Source organism: Anomaloglossus baeobatrachus, chromosome 1, assembly GCF_048569485.1.
Source record: "Anomaloglossus baeobatrachus isolate aAnoBae1 chromosome 1, aAnoBae1.hap1, whole genome shotgun sequence".
In the NCBI taxonomy this organism is placed as follows: Eukaryota; Metazoa; Chordata; class Amphibia; order Anura; family Aromobatidae; genus Anomaloglossus; species Anomaloglossus baeobatrachus.
The window spans coordinates 775,406,610-775,419,738 of NC_134353.1; the positions used below are offsets into that span (position 1 = coordinate 775,406,610).

Here is a 13,129-nt window from a genome sequence, read left to right on the forward strand (position 1 = left end):
AAGCGTAGATAAAAATCATGGGGCCCCATAGCAGAATTTCTAATTTCCACCCCCCCCTCAAAAAATAAAAATAAATATTCTGCTGGGTCACAGAAGGGCATACTTCACAACTTTACAGTCGTTGTTACACAGTAATTTTTTTCCTATTGAAGCCCCTAGATTTACCTTTCATTGTTTCATTGCAGCCATAAAGTATGATGGCAACAGAAAAGGCACCACAAACACTGTATGAAACCCCACAGTAAATTTCTCCACATGCACAGTATGATGACCCTACTGTACCACCCCTTCAACCACCCTGGCAATGAATGGTGAAACCGACACAATAAGATTCCCAACTGTGACCCCCACATACCTCTCCATGCAGTATAATGGGCCTACATATAGTGTAATGGCCCCTACTTTCCCTCCAAATAGTATAATGGCCCCTACATAGTCCTCCGCACAGTATGAGAGATCCAATACAAACCTTCACACTGTATGTGTGCTTGCATACAGTCAGGGCCAGAAATATTTGGACAGTGACACAAGTTTTGTTATTTTAGCTGTTTACAAAAACATGTTCAGAAATACAATTATATATATAATATGGGCTGAAAGTGCACACTCCCAGCTGCAATATGAGAGTTTTCATATCCAAATCGGAAAAAGGGTTTAGGAATCATAGCTCTGTAATGCATAGCCTCCTCTTTTTCAAGGGACCAAAAGTAAGTGGACAAGGGACTGCAATTAACTCTGAAGGCGTCTCCCTCGTTAACCTGTAATCAATGAAGTAGTTAAAAGGTCTGGGGTTGATTACAGGTGTGTGGTTTTGCATTTGGAAGCTGTTGCTGTGACCAGACAACATGCGGTCTAAGGAACTCTCAATTGAGGTGAAGCAGAACATCCTGAGGCTGAAAAAAAAGAAAAAATCCATCAGAGAGATAGCAGACATGCTTGGAGTAGCAAAATCAACAGTTGGGTACATTCTGAGAAAAAAGGAATTGACTGGTGAGTTTGGGAACTCAAAAAGGCCTGGGCGTCCACGGATGACAACAGTGGTGGATGATCGCCGCATACTTTCTTTGGTGAAGAAGAACCCGTTCACAACATCAACTGAAGTCCAGAACACTCTCAGTGAAGTAGGTGTATCTGTCTCTAAGTCAACAGTAAAGAGAAGACTCCATGAAAGTAAATACAAAGGGTTCACATCTAGATGCAAACCATTCATCAATTCCAAAAATAGACAGGCCAGAGTTAAATTTGCTGAAAAACACCTCATGAAGCCAGCTCAGTTCTGGAAAAGTATTCTATGGACAGATGAGACAAAGATCAACCTGTACCAGAATGATGGGAAGAAAAAAGTTTGGAGAAGAAAGGGAACGGCACATGATCCAAGGCACACCACATCCTCTGTAAAACATGGTGGAGGCAACGTGATGGCATGGGCATGCATGGCTTTCAATGGCACTGGGTCACTTGTGTTTATTGATGACATAACAGCAGACAAGAGTAGCCGGATGAATTCTGAAGTATACCGGGATATACATTCAGCCCAGATTCAGCCAAAGGCCGCAAAGTTGATCGGACGGCGCTTCATAGTACAGATGGACAATGACCCCAAGCATACAGCCAAAGCTACCCAGGAGTTCATGAGTGCAAAAAAGTGGAACATTCTGCAATGGCCAAGTCAATCACCAGATCTTAACCCAATTGAGCATGCATTTCACTTGCTCAAATCCAGACTTAAGACGGAAAGACCCACAAACAAGCAAGACCTGAAGGCTGCTGCTGTAAAGGCCTGGCAAAGCATTAAGAAGGAGGAAACCCAGCGTTTGGTGATGTCCATGGGTTCCAGACTTAAGGCAGTGATTGCCTCCAAAGGATTCGCAACAAAATATTGAAAATAAAAATATTTTGTTTGGGTTTGGTTTATTTGTCCAATTACTTTTGACCTCCTAAAATGTGGAATGTTTGTAAAGAAATGTGTACAATTCCTACAATTTCTATCAGATATTTTTGTTCAAACCTTCCAATTAAACGTTACAATCTGCACTTGAATTCTGTTGTAGAGATTTAATTTCAAATCCAATGTGGTGGCATGCAGAGCCCAACTCGCGAAAATTGTGTCACTGTCCAAATATTTCTGGACCTAACTGTATAGTATAATGGCCCTCAAATAACTAGATAAAGTATAAGAGTTCCCTCATAGCCCTCCAATAATATAATGGGCCCCACAAAGCCTTCCACATAGTATAATGGGTTATTTTGCTTGGATCTGCACTCCCCCCATTTGGCACAGGTGTTTTTAATCAGCAGGAGACTGCAAGAGGGGTCAGCCTTTTTTTGCTCCCAGTTCACACATGGGAGCCAGTGGGAGGTGAGTGCGCAGCTCCTCTCACTGTGTGCTGGTACCGTGTAGTGGCCGCTGTTGTGGTGGTGCGTGTCGGTGGGGCGGTCCGGCCTGGAGCCTTGGGGGCTTTGCCTTGCAGCATGGGTGCTGTGAGGCACCAGGTCGTCTGCCCTGTTGGCGCTTTGTCGCTGTAGCAGTGGTTGGTGCACGGTGCCGCACTACAAGGCTTAGAATAGGGACCCACTCAAGAGGTTCGCCGTGACGTGGCAGTGGGCTTAATACAGTCTGATCAGAATGGTAACTAAGAACCTCATGTTCTATTTAAATTTTTGCCTAGCGGCTTTTAGATCAATGTATTTTTTGGGATGTGTGATCCATGTCTTTTTCTCCATTGTTAGTATAATGGGTCACATATAGTCCTCCATAGAGTACTGGACCCCATATAGTCCTCCATATAGTATAATGTGCTTCCCCATAGTCCTCCATAACTTATGGGCCCCACATAGTCCTACATATCGTCTAATGTACCCCGTAGTCATCAATGTATTATAATGCACCTCATAGGTCTCCATACTGTATATCAGGGGTGGGGAACCTTTTTTCTGCCGGGGGCCATTTGGAAATTTCTACCAACCTTCGGGGGCCGCACAAAATTATCAACTTTAAAATTACTCTAATATATTTGGTCAAACAATTATCTCACTGTGGCGGCTGGAGTTCTACATTTTGGTGCAGCTGTAATATTAGGCGATGTTGATCTTGTTGCTTTTCACAACTGCTTTTCCAGGTTTGAGTTGTTTGGGACTGCTGTATGTACATCACAGGAGGGTATGGGGGCATATACACCACAGGGGAGGGTTGGGAGGAATATAGAACACTGGGGAGGCTGGGGGCATAGACATCACTGGGGGTTACATACATCATTGATGGGGAGCACAGACATAGCTGGGGGCATAAACATTGCTGGGGAGGGCTGGGAGGAATATGCATCACTAGGGAAGCAGCAGGGCATAGACGTCACTGGGGGTACATACATCACTGGGGGTATATACACATCACTGGGTTGCACAGACAAGACTGGGGGGCATAAACATTGCTGGGGTTATATACATAGCCGGGGGCAGACAGCCCTGGGGGATGCCGGAGGGACAAAGACAGCCCTGGGGGCACAGAGAATGATGGGAGAGGCTGGAGGCACAGACAAACCTGGGGGATGCTGGGGGCACAGATGGCACAGAGAAGGATGGGAGAAGATGAAGGCACAGACAGACCTGGGAGAGGCTCGGGGCACAGAGATCACTGGGGAGACTGGGGGGGCACAGAGATCACTGGAAAGACTGGGGGGGGCACCGAGATCACTGGGGAGACTGCACAGATCACTGGGGAGACTGGGGGGGAACAGAGATCACTGGGGAGACTGAAGGGGCACAAAGATCACTTGGGAGACTGAGGGGGCACAAATATCACTGGGGAGACAGCACAGATCACTGGGGAGACAGCACAGATCACTGGGGAGACTGGGGAGACAGCACAGATCACTGGGGAGACGGCACAGATCACTGGGGAGACGGCATAGATCACAGGGGGCGGGCACAGATCACTGGGGGCGGGCACAGATCACTGGGGGCGGGCACAAATCACTGGGGAGACTGAAGGGGCACAGAGATCACTGGGAGACTGAAGGGGCACAGAGATCACTGGGGAGACTGAAGGGGCACAAAGATCACTGGGGAGACTGAGGGGGCACAAAGATCACTGGGGAGACTGAGGGGGCACAAAGATTACTGGGGAGACGGCACAGATCACTGGGGGGGACTGGGGGGGGCACAGATCACTGGGGAGAAAGGAGGGGCACAGAGCGCTGGGGGCACAGGCAGACCCGGGGGAGCTTGGAGGCAGTTAGAAAACTGGGGGAGGCCTGGATCACTGAGTGCTAGAGGTGGCTGCGGGCACGGAGAGCGCTGCTGGCGTGCTCAGAGAGGAGCAGCTTCTGCCGGGCACAAGGAGCCGCCGCCACCGGGCACAGGTAGCCGCCACCGCCGCTGCCGGACACAGGGAGCCGGCGCCGCCGGGTGCAGGGAGCCGCCACCACCGGGTAAAAAGAGCCACCGCCGGGCACAAGGAGCCACCGACGACGCCGGGTACAGGAAGCCACCACCACCGCCGGGTACTGGGAGCTGCCACCGTCGCCGGGTACAGGGAGCCGCCGCCGTCGCCGGGTACAGGGAGCCGCCACCACCACCGGGTACAGGGAGCTGCCGCCGCTGGGAATAGGCCTTGGGGATGATTGACAGTCAATCCTCTCCTGTTTGATTTTAGCGCTCCTCACGCCGACCCCACCTACAAAGTACGTCCCCACGTAGGCAGTGCCAGCGTGGGGACGTAGTCTTTCAGGTATAAGAAATGCAGCGTTCAGCATTGAACGCGCTGTGTGGGGTTTTAAAGGGCCAGCAGCCAGCAAGATGCGGCTGCCGCTCCAGCACTGCAGTCCCCGGGAATCAGCTCGGGGGCCGCAGGAAAAGTCGTCGCGGGCCGCATACGGCCCGCGGGCCGGAGGTTCCCCACCCCTACTGTATATTATAATGCTTCACCCATAGTTCACCATATAGTTTAATGCACCCCATAGTAATTAATTTATTATTATTCTCACTCGTTATCCATATATTATAATGCACACTCCATAGTCCTTCATATCGAATAATGCACTCCATAGACCTGCATTTATTATAATGCACTCCCCATGGTCCTCTATATATTATAATACACTCTCCATAGTCCTCCATATAGTATTATGCACGCCATAGTCCTTCATTTAGTTTAATGCACTCCTCTTAGTCCTCCATGTATTATAATGCATCCCATATTCCTCCATATATAATGCAGCTCCATATTACTCCATATAGTAGTATGCAGCCCACATATTCCTCCATATATAATAGTATGCAGTGACTATATTCCTCCATATAGTATTATGCAGCCCCCATATAGCATTATGCAACCCCATATAGTAGTTTAAAGTCTTCATATAGAAGTATGCAGCCCTTTTATTCCTCCATATAGTATTATGCAGCTTCCATATTCCTCTATATAGTATTATGCAGCCCCATATAGTATTACTCCGCTCCCGTATTCCTCCATGTAGTATTATGCAACCCTTATAGTATTATTATAGTGCATATTATAGTGCATATTATTAGGCACTCCATATAGTATTATGCAGCTCCATATAATATTACGCAGCCCCCATATAGTATTCTGCAGTCCCATATAGTACTATGCAGCCCCATATAGTAATATGTAACCCCCATATAGTAATATACCACCCCTATATAGTAGTATACAGCCCCATATAGTATTATGCACCCCCATATAGTAGTATGCAGCTCCTATATAGTATTATACAGCCCCATATAGCATTATGCACCCCCATATAGTAATATACCACCCCTATATAGTAGTATACAGCCCCATATAGTATTATGCACCCCCATATAGTAGTACGAAGCCCCGATATAGTATTATGCATCCCCATATAGTAGTATGCAGCCCCCATATCATTTAATACACCCCCAAAGTCCTCTGACCACTGTGATTAAATACATACTCTCTTCTCATTCCCCTGCTGCTCCGGCCTCCTCAGCGTATTATGCAGCCCCCATATAGCAATATGCAACCAACATGTATTAGTATGCAGCCCTTATATTCCTCCATACAGTATTATTCAGCCCCCATATTCTTCCATATAGTATTATGCACCACTTATATTCCTCCATATAGTATTATGCACCCGTTATTTTCCTCCATATAGTATTATGCACCCCTTATATTCCGTTATATAGTATTTTGCAGCCCCATATAGTATTATGCAACCGCCATATAGTATTGTGCAGCCTGCTTATACTAGTATGCAGCTCTCATATATTATGGCCCTCGTATAGTAATATGCAACCCCCCATATAGTAGTATGCAACCCTTATATAGTATTATACACCCCCATATAGTAGTATGAAGCCCCCATGTAGTATTATGCACCCACCATATCATATAGTAGTATGCAGCCCCCATATCGTTTAATGCACCCCCAAAATCTTATAGCAACCGTGATTAAATACTTATCCTCATTCCCCCGCTGCTCTGGTCTCCTCAGCGTGTCCACTGTTGTGCTGCTCTTCACAGCAGCATGTAGTAGTGACATCATCGTGCTCCACTGTGCTGATAAGTCAAAGCCAAAGCACTGCAGACACAGCGGAGAATGATGAGAGACAGAGTGCTCTCTCTCTCTCAACAATGCTTTCAATTGCATTGGCATCTGCGATGCCGATACAGTTGACAGTGTGGTACTCGGCTGCGGGCCCGGTGCCAGCGCTGGAACTGGGCCCCTTGACTCATGGGCCGCATAGCAGTTGCGTGGCCTGCTGCCATTGGCGGTATACCACTGAACAGTCAATATCTGGATTGGGTTCAAAGCACCAAATATGAGCACAGATTCCATTCTTGGTTCTGCGATTGAATTACTAATGCAATATACTAAACCGGAAGACTTAAAAAGTGATTGAAATGTCGTAAAACTGGTTGCAAAAGTAACAAAAGTTGTAAAGTTTTTAATCAGCACCAGACTGTTCCACCAAAGTTTTTTGAGGAGTGCGTGTGACTTAGTCAGAAAGGGGTGTAGCTGAGCATAGTCGGCAATTCCATTATAATTTACGCCACAAAAGTGAATTACAATAGAAATGTACTATGACTGGAGTACATATCTTGCAGTCTCACACTTTACTAAGAGATAAACGCCTTCTAGTAAATTTGGCGCATCTTACCAAAGTAAATGAAGTCTGGCATGCAAAACACCAGTCATGATGGATCTGGGCCTTTATGTATGGACATACAGTATTCGCCCTTAAAAAGAAAAATTCAAGTGGCAAATACATTACATGGGCAAAAGTATTAGAGGACCTACTTATTACACCTACAGGAGCTTTTATGACATCCCATTCTACATCCATAGGCATTCATATGGATTTGGACACAATTTTGAATTTTTTTTCTCGCTACGCACTTTACCAATCGGATTAATTGATTTTATATTTTGATAGGTCAGGAATTTCTAAACCAGACAATACCAAATAGATGTATTTTATAATTGTTTTATTTTCAAAGGACAGAAATGCTGATCTCCTGTGAATGCTGGCATTCACAGGAAGCTCGTCATGACAATGGCAGGGGTCATCAGCTGACCCCTGGCTGTCAAGACAACCCATCAGCACCCTGTGATTACATCATGGGGACAACAATAACGGTGGGGAAAGGTGTGCATCTGCGCACGTTAAATAACTGTCACGGGTGAGAGACAGTCATGTGGTTTCTGGCCATAGAAGGTCACAGCATTTGGCTGCGCAAAGTGCTCTTTGAATTTCCATTGTTCCTGCTGTCAGTATTCATTAGTTTAGGTAACTTTTCTGCTGGATTCATCTCTCCCCCTTTTGGACTCAGCAGGAGCTCGCCTTCCTCCAAGCTGCTGATCATCACTATTCTCTTGGTGCTTAAATTCCCCTTCCTTCCTTGTATTGCTACTTTAAGGCCACGTGCACACATACAATATTTGGTCAGTATTTTGCAAATACCGATGTAAAATACTGACCAAATACTGAATGTGTGATTGCGGCCAAAAGGTATTGGCCACTTTCTTTTGTTAGTGAAGTTTTTCCCACTAACTGACTAGCATTTCTGTCCATAAAATGGCTATTCATTGAGAAGCATGTGACCAGACCTTTCCATCGGCCTCCTCCATTTATAAAAACACCTCACATTGGAAAGCTGTTTTCCTGTTACAGAAGGCTGATGGACAGGTCTAGTCACATGCTCTTCCAGGAGCGGCCATTCTAGGGACCGAAGTCCTGGACAGTTTGTGAGGGGAGCTGCACGAAGAAGAGAAAGTAGCCAACCTCAGATATCTGAGAATCTGTCAGGGAGCTCCTTCTGACAGTCTAAGAGTATGTGCTCTCGATCAGAACCAGCTGCGTCCTGGACGGGGCGGATCCTGACCTGCGGGGCCATGAGTCGTGCCCACGATCAGGGTTCGGGGCGCTGTGGTCTCTCGCTATGTTCTCCCTACGGAGGACGCATGTGACTCAGCAGCAAAGAATTTACATGATTGGGGCTTGGAGAGCTGCACCGCAGGTCAGTTTACACTGCGGGCACTACACACACAGTGGGCATAAGATTTCTATAAATTCCATCCACTGTCCTTGTACTGTACAATGCAGCATTTTGGACGCAGCTGAAACATACTGCAGCTGAAATACGCTGCGTCCAAAACTCTGAACCCTGATCGTGGACATGTACCCTGACAGGAAAGTTTGTCCCTCTTTTTTACTTTTTTATAAGTTCCTCTCAGCTGATATATAATAGGCTACAAAAAATTTGTTGTGAAACATTATTACAAAATATTTTTTTTATGTGTTTTAAATATTTTTATAGGATAATTTGAACATAAGGATATATACAGTACAGTACAATACGGTAATAAATAACAATTAAAAGCTTGCCATAACCTAGTTACTTACTCATATTGTACATAAACATTTAACAAATAGGAATCTGAAACATAAGGGAGGAGAGGAAGGGAAAGAGAAAGGTAGGGAAGGAAATCTTTATTAGGGAAGAGGTAAAGAGCAGGAAGGAGAGGGAAATCCCGTAAAAAGGGAAAGATGACAAGCATCTACACATCTACAATTACATTATAATTCAGTTATTGGATAAGTCGTGCTAAATATTAATGCGTAGAGTAAGTAGCAGAGGATTATGTAAAGTCTCAAAATTTTTTTTAGAACAAAATACATGAATTTAAAAAAAAATACATATATACCATATATTATGCATTGCTTATATAGCACCATCATATTTTGTATCACTTTACAGAGATTATCATCAGTATGTGTTTGGAGTGTGGGGGGAAATTGGAGTACCCAGAGGAATCCCATATAAACACAGTATATACAATCATGGCCGAAAGTGTTGGCACCCTTAAAGAGAACCTGTCAGGGGCAATATGTAGGAAATTTTAGACCACTTCATGCTTCCCTCAGCCAACAAGCTTTTTGGAGATGGAAATTTAATTTTCCAGGAGGACTTGGCACCTGTCCTCACTGCCAAAAGTACCAATTCCTGGTTTAACAACCTGACCTAAACCCCATAGAGAATCTATGGGATATTGTCAAGAGGAAGATGAGAGAGACCAGACCTAACAATGCAGATGAGCTGAAGACTGCTATCAAAGCAACCTGGGCTTCCATAACATCTCAGCAGTGCCACAGGCTGATCTCCATTCCACGCCACATTGATGCAGTAATTCATACAATAGGATCCCCGACCAAGTATTGAGGCATTTACAGTACATACTTTTCAGTAGGCCAACATTACGGAGTTTAAAATCATTTTTTCAGTTGTTCTTATATAATATTCTAATTATCTGAGATAAAGACTTTTGGGTTTTCATTGGCTGTAAGCCAATAATCATCAACATTAACAGAAATAAACACTTGAAACAGATCACTCTGTGTGTAATGACTTAATATAATATGTGTTTCCCTTTTTGTATTGAATTACTTAAATAAATTAACTTTTTGATGATATTCTAATTTATTGAGATGCACTTTTATAACATATATACCTTCCCTGACCAATGGAATAATTTTATTATGTTTAAATAAAGAAAAAATTATAGAATCACTGGATCTTTTTTCTAAATTTTCTATGATTAGTGCCCAGTTGTGGTCGATGGGCTTGCCAGTTTTCCTACAAAGATTTACAAGTGGAGGTGGAAGCATTAAGGTGGTGAGTTGTTTGGACTTTGCTATATTGGAACAACACAAAAAATGAGGAAAAAAGGAAAGTTGGACATCATTTCACACAACACTTCAAAAATGGACTGGACAAATTTGTTGGCACCCTTAACTTTATATTTGGTTGCTTACCCTTTAGAATACATAATTGCAATCAATCACTTCCAATAACCATCAACAAGTTTCTTACATCTCTCCCTTGGAATTTTGGACTACTCTTGTTTTGCAAACTGCTCCAGGTCTCTCATATTTGAAGGCGCCTTCTTCCAACAGCAATTTTAAGATCTCTCCTCAGATGTTCAATGGGATTTAGATCTGCACTCATTGCTACCACTTAAAAATCTCCAGCACTTTTGTTTCCATCTATTTCTGGGGGATTCTTGAAGTATGTTTAGGGTCAATGTCCTGCTGGAAGACCCATTATCTATGATGCAAACCTAGCTTTCTGATGCTGGGGATTAGATTGTGACCCCCAAATAATTTGATAATCTTCAGATTTCATGTTGTCTTGCATACAGTTAAGGCACCCAGTGCCAAAGGGCGTAAAACATCCCCCACAATATCTTTGAACCTATTTGAATGTAGATACTGTGTTTTTTTTATTTTTGTTTTTTTTGTAGGCCTACAACTGTTTTCGGTAAACAGTAGAATGATGTGCTTTACCAAAAAGCTCTGTCTTGGTCCTATCTATCCACAAGACTCTTTCCCATAATGATTTTGGCTTACTCACGTACATTTTGGCAAACTATCTTTTTAATGTCTCTGTGTCAGCAGTGGAGTCTTCCTGGGTTTCCTGTTATAACATTTCATTTAATTCAAATGTCGATGGAGAGTTTGTGCTGAGCTGAGCCTGCAGGACAGCTTGAATTTCTTTGGAACTTTTATTGAGGCTGGTGGATTCTCAGATGAAGAGGTCAGCCACTTTCTCTTCTTCGTGCAGATTGCCTCATGGACTGACCATCACTTCTGTGTGTACAATGGCCGCTGGGGGAGGAGCATATGACCAGACTTTTCCAATTGGAGGAGTCTGAATATTTTTATTACATTTTACAAGTCCATGCCTTAAGTGTACATTTTTTCAGATCCATTTTACCATACAGCTGTGGTGTCTGCTATAAAATTGGAGATGCCAGAGTCTCTAGGGTTTTACACGCTGCGATATCGCTAGCGAGCATACCCAACCCCGTCGGTTGTGCGTCATGGGCAAATTGCTGCCTGTGGCGCACAACATCGCTTACACCCGTCACACGGACTTACCTTCCCTGCGACGTTGCTGTGGCCGGTGAACTGCCTCCTTTCTAAGGGGGCGGTTCGTGAGGCATCACAGCGACGTCACACGGCAGCCGTTCAATAGAAGCGGAGGGGTGAAGATGAGCGGGCGGAACATGCCGCCCACCTCCTTCCTTCCTCATTGCCGGTGGACGCAGGTAAGGAGATTTTCATCGTTCCTGCGGTGTCACACATAGCGATGTGTGATGCCACAGGACCGACGAACAACCAGCGGCATGCACCACCAACAATATTATGAAAAGGAGTGACGTGTCAACGATCAACGATTTTTGACGTTTTTGCGATCGTTGATCGTCGCTCCTAGGTGTCACACGCTTCGATGTTGCTAACAACGCCGGATGTGCGTCACTAACGACGTGACCCCGACGATATATCATTAGCGATGTCGCAGCATGTAAAGCACCCTTTTGATAGAGATGGACAATGTTTTTGTCACTTAAGTATTTTTGCCTTCTTTGTCTGATGATCTGACCCTGTAATTCTGCACTCATTGCCCTTTTTCATTCCTAGAAAGCTGAATGAAATATTTAACAAGACGAGATCTCTTATTTACAGGCTTTGCAGGGCAGAGTGGTACACAAAGAGGTTTGCAGAAAGCTTTCACATATCATGTTAGCACGAACATAATGGTTGAATAGCATTATCCTTTAGTGTATGGTCCAAAGTCAAATCTATGAAGACCTATTTAGCACCTAAATGGAAAGCCTAAAATAACAGGATAATTCATGTGATATGTACGAATTAGAGGGACTGAATTTACTATGAATGCACACCATGCCATAAGATATAGGAGAATTTAGACAAGCTAAGCACAGAATTTATTGACTAATTATAAAGTTTGCTCAGATATGCGCTGTCATTTCATAGTACTATATACATTGTATACTAGATGTTTCCCTACGTGCTTCTGCTGTGTCAGTTACACCTAATAGGATGGAATAGAAGATGCTAAATGAGCCCATCCTTCTGCAGATGTTGGTTTTTCAGTGTTATCAGTCACAGCATTATGTCACTCATATCAGTGACATGGCAGATCGCAAAGAGCTGACCTTAATGGGCGGTACATGGGGAGATGAGGAGTGTACATGTATATTATCTGCAGGAAGCAGGATCGCAGACCGATAATGGTTTGACACCAGGACAATCAAGTCTCAGTTCAACAGGGTCCCAGATAATGTAAAATACATTTTAAATGTAAAATGACAAGTTGCACAAGTAGGCAAAGTATAGTAATATTTCCACTGACCTTAGTGGCTTGTACAGTCAGCTTGAATATAGGTGCGGGGTAAAAATGTGATGCTGTAGTACAGTATATCACAAAAGTTAGTAAATCCCTCATATTTTTGCAAATATTTTATTATAACGTTTCATGGGACAACACTAAAGATATAACACTTTAATACACTGTAAAGTAATTAGTGTATAGCTTGTACACTGTGTAAATTTTTGATTCCCTCTAAATAACACAAAGCTATTAATATCTAAAGTGCTGGCAGCAAAAGTAAGTACACCCCCTAAGTGAACATGTCCAAATTGTGCCCAACTAGCCATTTTCCATCACCATTGTCCTATCGCTCATTAGTGTTACAAGGTCTCAGCTGTGGATGGGGAGTAGATATGTTAAATTTGGTGTTATCGCTCACACACTCTCTCATACTGGTCACTGGAA

The 13,129-nt window shown here is 43.9% G+C and overlaps 1 protein-coding gene across 5 annotated transcripts in view; it reads left to right on the forward strand.

Moving 5' to 3' along the window:
• C1H5orf63 (chromosome 1 C5orf63 homolog) overlaps positions 1-13,129 on the forward strand; it is a 173,275-nt gene that overhangs the window by 152,054 nt on the left and 8,092 nt on the right. The gene's annotated exons all lie outside the window — the stretch shown is intronic.